Source organism: Heptranchias perlo, chromosome 40 (assembly GCF_035084215.1).
Source record: "Heptranchias perlo isolate sHepPer1 chromosome 40, sHepPer1.hap1, whole genome shotgun sequence".
NCBI classification, from domain to species: domain Eukaryota; kingdom Metazoa; phylum Chordata; class Chondrichthyes; order Hexanchiformes; family Hexanchidae; genus Heptranchias; species Heptranchias perlo.
The window spans coordinates 18,271,397-18,280,739 of record NC_090364.1 but is presented as its reverse complement, the minus strand read 5'-3'; positions in this window follow the sequence as shown (position 1 = coordinate 18,280,739).

Sequence of the window (9,343 nt, the reverse complement as noted above, 5' to 3'; positions counted from 1 at the left end):
TCCCTTTCTCCCCCCACCCCCACTCCCCCCTCTCCTCCCACCCCCCCACCCCCACTCACCGTTCTCCCCCACCCCCACCTCCCTTTCTCCCCCACCCCCTCCCCTTTCTGCCCCACCCCCACTCCCCTTTCTCCCCCACCCCCACTCCCCTTTCTCCCCCACCCCCACTCCCCTTTCTCCCCCACTCCCCCTACCCCCACTCCCCGTTCCCCCCCCACCCCCACTCCTCTTTCTCCCCCACTCCCCTACCCCCACTCCCCTTTCCCCCCCCACCCCCACTCCCCTTTCCCCCCCCACCCCCACTCCCCTTTCTCCCCCCCACTCCCCATTCTCCCCCACCCCCACTCCCCTTTCTCCCCCACCCCCACTCCCCCACCCCCACTCCCCTTTCTCCCTTACCCCCCTTTCTCCCCCACTCCCCTTTCTCCCCCCCCTCCCCTTTCTCCCCTACCCCCCTTTCTCCCCCACCTCCCCTTTCTCCCCCACTCCCCTTTCTCCCCCACCCCACTCCCCTTTCTCCCCCACTCCCCTACCCCCACTCCCCTTTCTCCCCCACCCCCCTTTCACCCCCACCCCCACTCCCCTTTCTCCCCCACCCCCACTCCCCTTTCTCCCCCACGCCCACTCCCCTTTCTCCCCCACGCCCACTCCCCTTTCTCCCCCTACCCCCACTCCCCTTTCCCCCCCTACCCCTACTCCCCTTTCCCCCCCTACCCCCACTCCCCTTTCCCCCCCACCCCCACTCCCCTTTCTCCCCCACTCCCCTTTCCCCCCTACCCCCACCCCCTTTTCCCCCTCCCCACTCCCCTTTCTCGCCACTCCCCCTTTTCCCCCCCACTCCCATTTCCCCTCTTTCGCCCCCACCCCCACTCCCCTTTCTCCCCCACCCCCACTCCCCTTCTCCCCCACCCCCACTCCCCTTTCTCCCCCACCCCCACTCCCCTTTCTCCCCCACCCCCACTCCCCTTTCTCCCCCACCCCACACCCCTTTCTCCCCCACCCCCCACTCCCCTTCCCCCACTCCCCCTTTCCCCCCCACTCCCCTTTACCCCCCTTTCTCCCCTACCCCAACTCCCCTTTCTCCCCCACCCCCTACCCCCACTCCCCTTTCCCCGCCTACCCCCACTCTCCTTCCCCCCTACCCCCAATCCCCTTTCCCCCTACCCCCAATCCCCTTTCCCCCCACCCCCACTCCCCTTTCTCCCCCACTCCCCTTTCTCCCCCCCACCCCCTTTCTCCCCCCAACCCCTTCTCCCCACTCCCCTTTCTCCCCCACTCCCCTTTCCCCCCTACCCCCACCCCCTTTTCCCCCTCCCCACTCCCTTTCTCCCCACTCCCCTTTTCCCCCCCACTCCCATTTCCCCCTCTTTCGCCCCCACCCCCCACTCCCTTTCTCCCCCCACCCCCACTCCCCTTCTCCCCCACCCCCACTCCCCTTTCTCCCCCACCCCCCACTCCCCTTTCTCCCCCACCCCACACCCCTTTCTCCCACCCCACCCCCCTTTCCCCCACTCCCCTTTCCCCCCCACTCCCCCTTTACCCCCTTTCTCCCCTACCCCAACTCCCCTTTCCTCCCCCACCCCCTACCCCCACTCCCCTTTTCCCCCCTACCCCCACTCTCCTTTCCCCCCTACCCCCAATCCCCTTTCCCCCCTACCCCCAATCCCCTTTCCCCCCCACCCCCACTCCCCTTTCTCCCCCACTCCCCTTTCTCCCCCCCACCCCCTTTCTCCCCCCCAACCCCTTTCTCCCCCCCAACCCCTTTCTCCCCACTCCCCTTTTTCCCCTTTCTCCCCCACCCCCACTCCCCTTTCTCCCCCACCCCCACTACCCTTTCTCCCCCACCCCCACTCCCCTTTCTCCCCCCACCCCCACTCCCCTTTCTCCCCCACTCCCACTTCTCCCCCACTCCCACTTCTCCCCCACTCCCACTTCTCCCCCCACTCCAACTCCCCTTTCTCCCCCACTCCCCTTTCTCGCCCACTCCCCTTTCTCCCCCACTCCCCTTTCTCCCCCACTCCCCTTTCTCCCCACTCCCACCCCCACTCCCCTTTCTCCCCCCACCCCCACTCCCCTTTCTCCCCCCTTTCTCCCCCCACCCCCACTCCCCTTTCTCCCCCCACTCCCGTACTCCACCCCCACTCCCCTTTCTCCCCCACCCCCACTCCCCTTTCTCCCCCCACCCCCACTCCCCTTTATCCCCCCACCCCCACTCCCCTTTCTCCCCACACCCCCACTCCCCTTTCTCCCCCCCACCCCCACACCCACTCCCCTTTCTCCCCCCACTCCCCTTTCTCCCCCACCCCCACTCCCCTTTCTCCCCCACCCCCACTCCCCTTTCTCCCCCCACCCCCATTCCCCTTTCTCCCCCCACCCCCATTCCCCTTTCTCCCCCCACCCCCATTCTCCCCCCACCCCCATTCCCCTTTCTCCCCCCACCCCCACCCCCACTCCCCTTTCTCCCCCAACTCCCCTACTCCACCCCCACTCCCACTCCCTTTCTCCCCCCACCCCCACTCCCCTTTCTCCCCCCACCCCCACTCCCCCTTTCTCCCCCCACCCCCACGCCCCTTTCCCCCCCCACCCCCACTCCCCTTTCTCCCCCCACCTCCCTTTCTCCCCAAGCCACACCCCCACGCCCCTTTCTCCCCCCACCCCCACCCCCACTCCACATTCTCCCCCCACCCCCACCCCCACTCCCCTTTCTCCACCCACCCCCACTCCCACTCCCCTTTCGCCCCCCACCCAAGCCCCAACTCCCACTCCCCTTTCTTCCCCACCCCCACTCCCCTTTCTCCCCACTCCCCTACCCCCACTCCCCTTTCTCCCCCACTCCCCTACCCCCACTCCCCTTTCTCCCCCACCCCCACTCCCCTTTCTCCCCAACCCCCACTCCCCTTTCTCCCCCACTCCCACTCCCCTTTCTCCCCCACTCCCACTCCCCTTTCTCCCCCACCCCACTCCCCTTCTCCCCCACCCCCCTTTCTCCCCCACCCCCACTCCCCTTTCTCCCCCACTCCCACTCCCCTTTCTCCCCCACTCCCACTTCTCCCCACTCCCACTCCCCTTTCTCCCCCACACTACTTTCTCCCCCACCCCCACTCCCCTTCTCCCCCACTCCTTCTCCCCCACTCCCCTTTCTCCCCCACTCCCCTTTCTCCCCGACTCCCACTCCCCTTTCTCCCCCCACCCACTCCCCTTTCTCCCCCCACTCCCGTACTCCACCCCCACCCCCACTCCCCTTTCTCCCCCCACCCCCACTCCCCTTTCTCCCCTCACCCCCACTCCCCTTTCTCCCCCCACCCCCACTCCCACTCCCCTTTCTCCCCCACCCCCACTCCCCTTTCTCCCCCCACCCCCACTCCCCTTTATCCCCCCAACCCCACTCCCCTTTCTCCCCCCACCCCCACTCCCCTTTCACTCCCCACCCCCACCCCCACTCCCCTTTCTCCCCCACTCCCCATTCTCCCCCACCCCCACTCCCCTTTCTCCCCCACCCCCACTCTCCTTTCTCCCCCACCCCCACTCCCCTTTCTCCCCCCACCCCCACTCCCCTTTCTCCCCCCACCCCCACCCCCACTCCCCTTTCTCCCCCCACCCCCACTCCCCCCTCTCCTCCACCCCCCCACCCCCACTCACCTTTCTCCCCCACCCCCACCTCCCTTTCTCCCCCACCCCCACTCCCCTTATGCCCCACCCCCACTCCCCTTTCTCCCCCACCCCCACTCCCCTTTCTCCCCCACTCCCCTACCCCCACTCCCCGTTCCCCCCCACCCCCACTCCTCTTTCTCCCCCCACTCCCCTACCCCCACTCCCCTTTCCCCCCCCACCCCCACTCCCCTTTCCCCCCCCACCCCCACTCCCCTTTCTCCCCCCCACTCCCCATTCTCCCCCACCCCCACTCCCCTTTCTCCCCCACCCCCACTCCCCTTTCTCCCTTACCCCCCTTTCTCCCCCACTCCCCTTTCTCCCCCACTCCCCTTTCTCCCCCACTCCCCTTTCTCCCCTACCCCCCTTTCTCCCCCACTCCCCTTTCTCCCCCACCCCACTCCCCTTTCTCCCCCACTCCCCTACCCCCACTCCCCTTCTCCCCCACCCCCCTTCACCCCCACCCCCACTCCCCTTTCTCCCCACCCCCACTCCCCTTTCTCCCCCACGCCCACTCCCCTTTCTCCCCCACCCCCACTCCCCTTTCTCCCCCTACCCCCACTCCCCTTTCCCCCCCTACCCCTACTCCCCTTTCCCCCCTACCCCCACTCCCCTTTCTCCCCCACTCCCCTTTCCCCCCTACCCCCACCCCCTTTTCCCCCTCCCCACTCCCTTTCTCGCCACTCCCCTTTTCCCCCCCACTCCCATTTCCCCTCTTTCGCCCCCACCCCCACTCCCTTTCTCCCCCCACCCCCACTCCCCTTTCTCCCCCACCCCCCCACCCACTCCCCTTTCTCCCCCACCCCCACTCCCCTTTCTCCCCCACCCCACACCCCTTTCTCCCCCACCCCCACTCCCCTTTCCCCCACTCCCCTTCCCCCCACTCCCCTTTACCCCCTTTCTCCCCTACCCCAACTCCCCTTTCTCCCCCACCCCCTACCCCCACTCCCCTTTCCCCCCCTACCCCCACTCTCCTTTCCCCCCTACCCCCAATCCCCTTTCCCCCCTACCCCCAATCCCCTTTCCCCCCCACCCCCACTCCCCTTTCTCCCCCACTCCCCTTTCTCCCCCCCACCCCCTTCTCCCCCCCAACCCCTTTCTCCCCCCCAACCCCTTTCTCCCCACTCCCCTTTTTCCCCTTTCTCCCCCACCCCCACTCCCCTTTCTCCCCCACCCCCACTACCCTTTCTCCCCCACCCCCACTCCCCTTTCTCCCCCACTCCCACTTCTCCCCCACTCCAACTCCCCTTTCTCCCCCACTCCCCTTTCTCCCCCACTCCCCTTCTCCCCCCACCCCCACTCCCCTTTCTCCCCCCTTTCTCCCCCCACCCCCACTCCCCTTTCTCCCCCCACTCCCCGTACTCCACCCCCACTCCCCTTCTCCCCCACCCCCACTCCCCTTTCTCCCCCCACCCCCACTCCCCTTTATCCCCCCACCCCCACTCCCCTTTCTCCCCACACCCCCCACTCCCCTTTCTCCCCCCCACCCCCACACCCACTCCCCTTTCTCCCCCCACTCCCCTTTCTCCCCCACCCCCACTCCCCTTTCTCCCCCCACCCCCACTCCCCTTCTCCCCCCACCCCCATTCCCCTTACTCCCCCCACCCCCATTCTCCCCCCACCCCCATTCCCCTTTCTCCCCCCCCACCCCCATTCCCCTTTCTCCCCCCACCCCCACCCCCACTCCCCTTTCTCCCCCCACCCCCCACTCCCCCCCACCCCCACTCCCCTTTCTCCCCCACCCCCACTCCCCTTTCTCCCCCCACCCCCCACCCCCACTCCACTTTCTCCCCCACTCCCCTTCTCCCCCTACCCCCACTCCCCTTTCTCCCCTACCCCCCTTCTCCCCCACCCCACTCCCCTATCTCCCCCACCCCCACTCCCCTTTCTCCCCCACCCCCATTCCCCTTTCTCCCCCCACCCCCACTCCCCTTTCTCCCCACCCCCACTCCCCATTCCCCCCCACTCCCCTTTCCCCCCATACCCCCACCCCCTTTCCCCCCTCCCCACTCCCTTTCTCCCCCACTCCCCTTTTCCCCCCACTCCCCTTTCTCCCCCACTCCCCTTTTCCCCCTTCCCCCCCACCCCCACTCCCCTTTCTCCCCACCCCCACTCCCCTTTCTCCCCCCACCCCCACTCCCCTTTCTCCCCCCACTCCCGTACTCCACCCCCACTCCCACTCCCCTTCTCCCCCACCCCCACCCCCACTCCCCTTTCTCCCCCACCCCCACTCCCCTTTCTCCCCCACTCCCCTTTCTCCCCCCACTCCCTACTCCACCCCCACTCCCGTACTCCACCCCCACTCCCACTCCCCTTTCTCCCCCCACCCCCCACCCCCACTCCCCTTTCTCCCCCACCCCCACTCCCCTTCTCCCCCACTCCCACTCCCCTTTCTCCCCCCACCCCCACTCCCCTTTCTCCCCCCACCCCCACTCCCCTTTCTCCCCCCACTCCCGTACTCCACCCCCCACCCCCACTCCCCTTTCTCCCCCACCCCCACTCCCCCACCCCCACTCCCCCCACCCCCACTCCCCTTTATCCCCCCAACCCCACTCCCCTTCTCCCCCCACCCCCACTCCCCTTTCTCCCCCCACCCACTCCCCTTTCTCCCCCCACTCCCGACTCCACCCCCACCCCCACTCCCCTTTCTCCCCCCACCCCCACTCCCCTTTCTCCCCCCACCCCCACACCCCTTTCTCCCCCACCCCCACTCCCCTTCTCCCCCCACCCCCACTCCCCCCCCACCCCCACTCCCCTTATCCCCCCAACCCCACTCCCCTTTCTCCCCCCACCCCCACTCCCCTTTCTCTCCCCCACCCCCACTCCCCTTCTCCCCCCCACTCCCCTTTCTCCCCCACCCCCACTCCCCTTTCTCCCCCCACCCCCACTCCCCTTTCTCCCCCCACCCCCATTCCCCTTCTCCCCCACCCCCACCCCCACTCCCCTTTCTCCCTTTCTCCCCCCACCCCCACTCCCCCCTCTCCCCCCACCCCCCCACCCCCACTCACCTTTCTCCCCCACCCCCACCTCCCTTTCTCCCCCACCCCCACTCGCCTTTCTCCCCACCCCCCACTCCCCTTTCCCCCCCACTCCCCTTTACCCCCTTTCTCCCCTACCCCCAACTCCCCTTTCTCCCCCACCCCCTACCCCCACTCCCCTTTCCCCCCCCTACCCCCACTCTCCTTTCCCCCCTACCCCCACTCCCCTTTCCCCCCACCCCCACTCCCCTTTCTCCCCCACTCCCCTTTCTCCCCCCCCACCCCCCTTTCTCCCCCCCAACCCCTTTCTCCCCCCACTCCCCTTTTTTCCCCCTTTCCCCCCACCCCCACTCCCCTTTCTCCCCCACTCCCACTTCTCCCCCACTCCCACTTCTCCCCCACTCCCACTTCTCCCCCACTCCCACTTCTCCCCCACTCCCACTTCTCCCCCACTCCCACTTCTCCCCCACTCCCACTTCTCCCCCACTCCCACTTCTCGCACACTCCCCTTTCTCCCCCACTCCCCTTTCTCCCCCACTCCCACTCCCACCCCCACTCCCCTTTCTCCCCCCACCCCCACTCCCCTTTCTCCCCCCTTTCTCCCCCCACCCCCACTCCCCTTTCTCCCCCTACTCCCGTACTCCACCCCCACTCCCCTTTCTCTCCGACCCCCACTCCCCTTCTCCCCCCACCCCCACTCCCCTTTATCCCCCCACCCCCACTCCCCTTTCTCCCCCCACCCCCACTCCCCTTTCTCCCCCCACCCCCACTCCCCTTTCTCCCCCCACTCCCGTACTCCACCCCCACTCCCCACTCCCCTTTCGCCCCCACCCCCACCCCCACTCCCCTTTCTCCCCCACCCCCACTCCCCTTTCTCCCCCACTCCCCTTTCTCCCCCCACTCCCGTACTCCACCCCCACTCCCACTCCCCTTTCTCCCCCCACCCCCACCCCCACTCCCCTTTCTCCCCCACCCCCACTCCCCTTCTCCCCCACTCCCACTCCCCTTTCTCCCCCCACCCCCACTCCCCCTTCTCCCCCCACCCCCACTCCCCTTTCTCCCCCCACTCCCGTACTCCACCCCCACCCCCACTCCCCTTTCTCCCCCACCCCCACTCCCCCCACTCCCCTTTATCCCCCCAACCCCACTCCCCTTTCTCCCCCCCACCCCCACTCCCCTTTCTCCCCCCCACCCCCACTCCCCTTTCTCCCCCCACCCACTCCCCTTTCTCCCCCCACTCCGTACTCCACCCCCCACCCCCACTCCCCTTTCTCCCCCCACCCCCACTCCCCTTTCTCCCCCCCACCCCCACTCCCCCCACCCCCCACTCCCCTTATCCCCCCAACCCCACTCCCCTTTCTCCCCCCACCCCCACTCCCCTTTCTCCCTTCTCCCCCCACTCCCCCCTCTCCCCCCACCCCCCCCACCCCCACTCACCTTTCTCCCCCACCCCCACCTCCCTTTCTCCCCCCACCCCCACTCCCCTTTCTCCCCCCACCCCCACTCCCCTTCCCCCCCCACTCCCCTTTACCCCCTTTCTCCCCTACCCCAACTCCCCTTCCCCTCTCCCCACCCCCTACCCCCACTCCCCTTTCCCCCCCCACCCCCACTCTCCTTTCCCCCCTACCCCCACTCCCCTTCCCCCCACCCCCACTCCCCTTTCTCCCCCACTCCCCCTTCTCCCCCCCCACCCCCTTTCTCCCCCACTCCCCTTTTATCCCCTTTCCCCCCACCCCCACTCCCCTTTCTCCCCCACTCCCACTTCTCCCCCACTCCCCACTTCTCCCCCACTCCCCACTTCTCCCCCACTCCCACTTCTCCCCCACTCCCACTTCTCCCCCACTCCCACTTCTCCCCCACTCCCACTTCTCCCCCACTCCCCTTTCTCCCCCCACCCCCCACTCCCAACCCACTCCCCCTTTCTCCCCCCCACCCCCCACTCCCCTTCTCCCCCCACCCCACTCCCCTTTCTCCCCCTACTCCCGTACTCCACCCCCACTCCCCTTTCTCCCCCACCCCCACTCCCCTTCTCCCCCCACCCCCACTCCCCTTTCTCCCCCCACACCCACCCCCACTCCCCTTTCTCCCCCACCCCCACTCCCCTTTCTCCCCCCCACCCCACACTCCCCCCACCCCCCACTCCCCTTTATCCCCCCACCCCACTCCCCTTTCTCCCCCCACCCCCACTCCCCTTCTCCCCCCACCCCCACTCCCCTTTCTCCCCCCACCCCCACTCCCCCCCACCCCCACTCCCCTTTATCCCCCCAACCCCCACTCCCCTTCTCCCCCCACCCCCCCACTCCCCTTTCTCCCTTTCTCCCCCCCACCCCCACTCCCCCCTCTCCCCCCACCCCCCCCCCACCCCCCACTCACCTTTCTCCCCCACCCCCACTCCCCCTTCTCCCCCACCCCCACTCCCCTTTCCCCCCCACTCCCCTTCCCCCCCCTACCCCCACTCTCCTTTCCCCCCTACCCCCACTCCCCTTCTCCCCCCCCACCCCCTTCTCCCCCCCAACCCCTTTCTCCCCCACTCCCCTTTTTTCCCCTTTCCCCCCACCCCCACTCCCCTTTCTCCCCCACTCCCACTTCTCCCCCACTCCCACTTCTCCCCCCACTCCCACTTCTCCCCCACTCCCACTTCTCCCCCACTCCCACTTCTCCCCCACTCCCACTTCTCCCCCACTCCCCTTTCTCCCCCACCCCCACTCCCACCCACT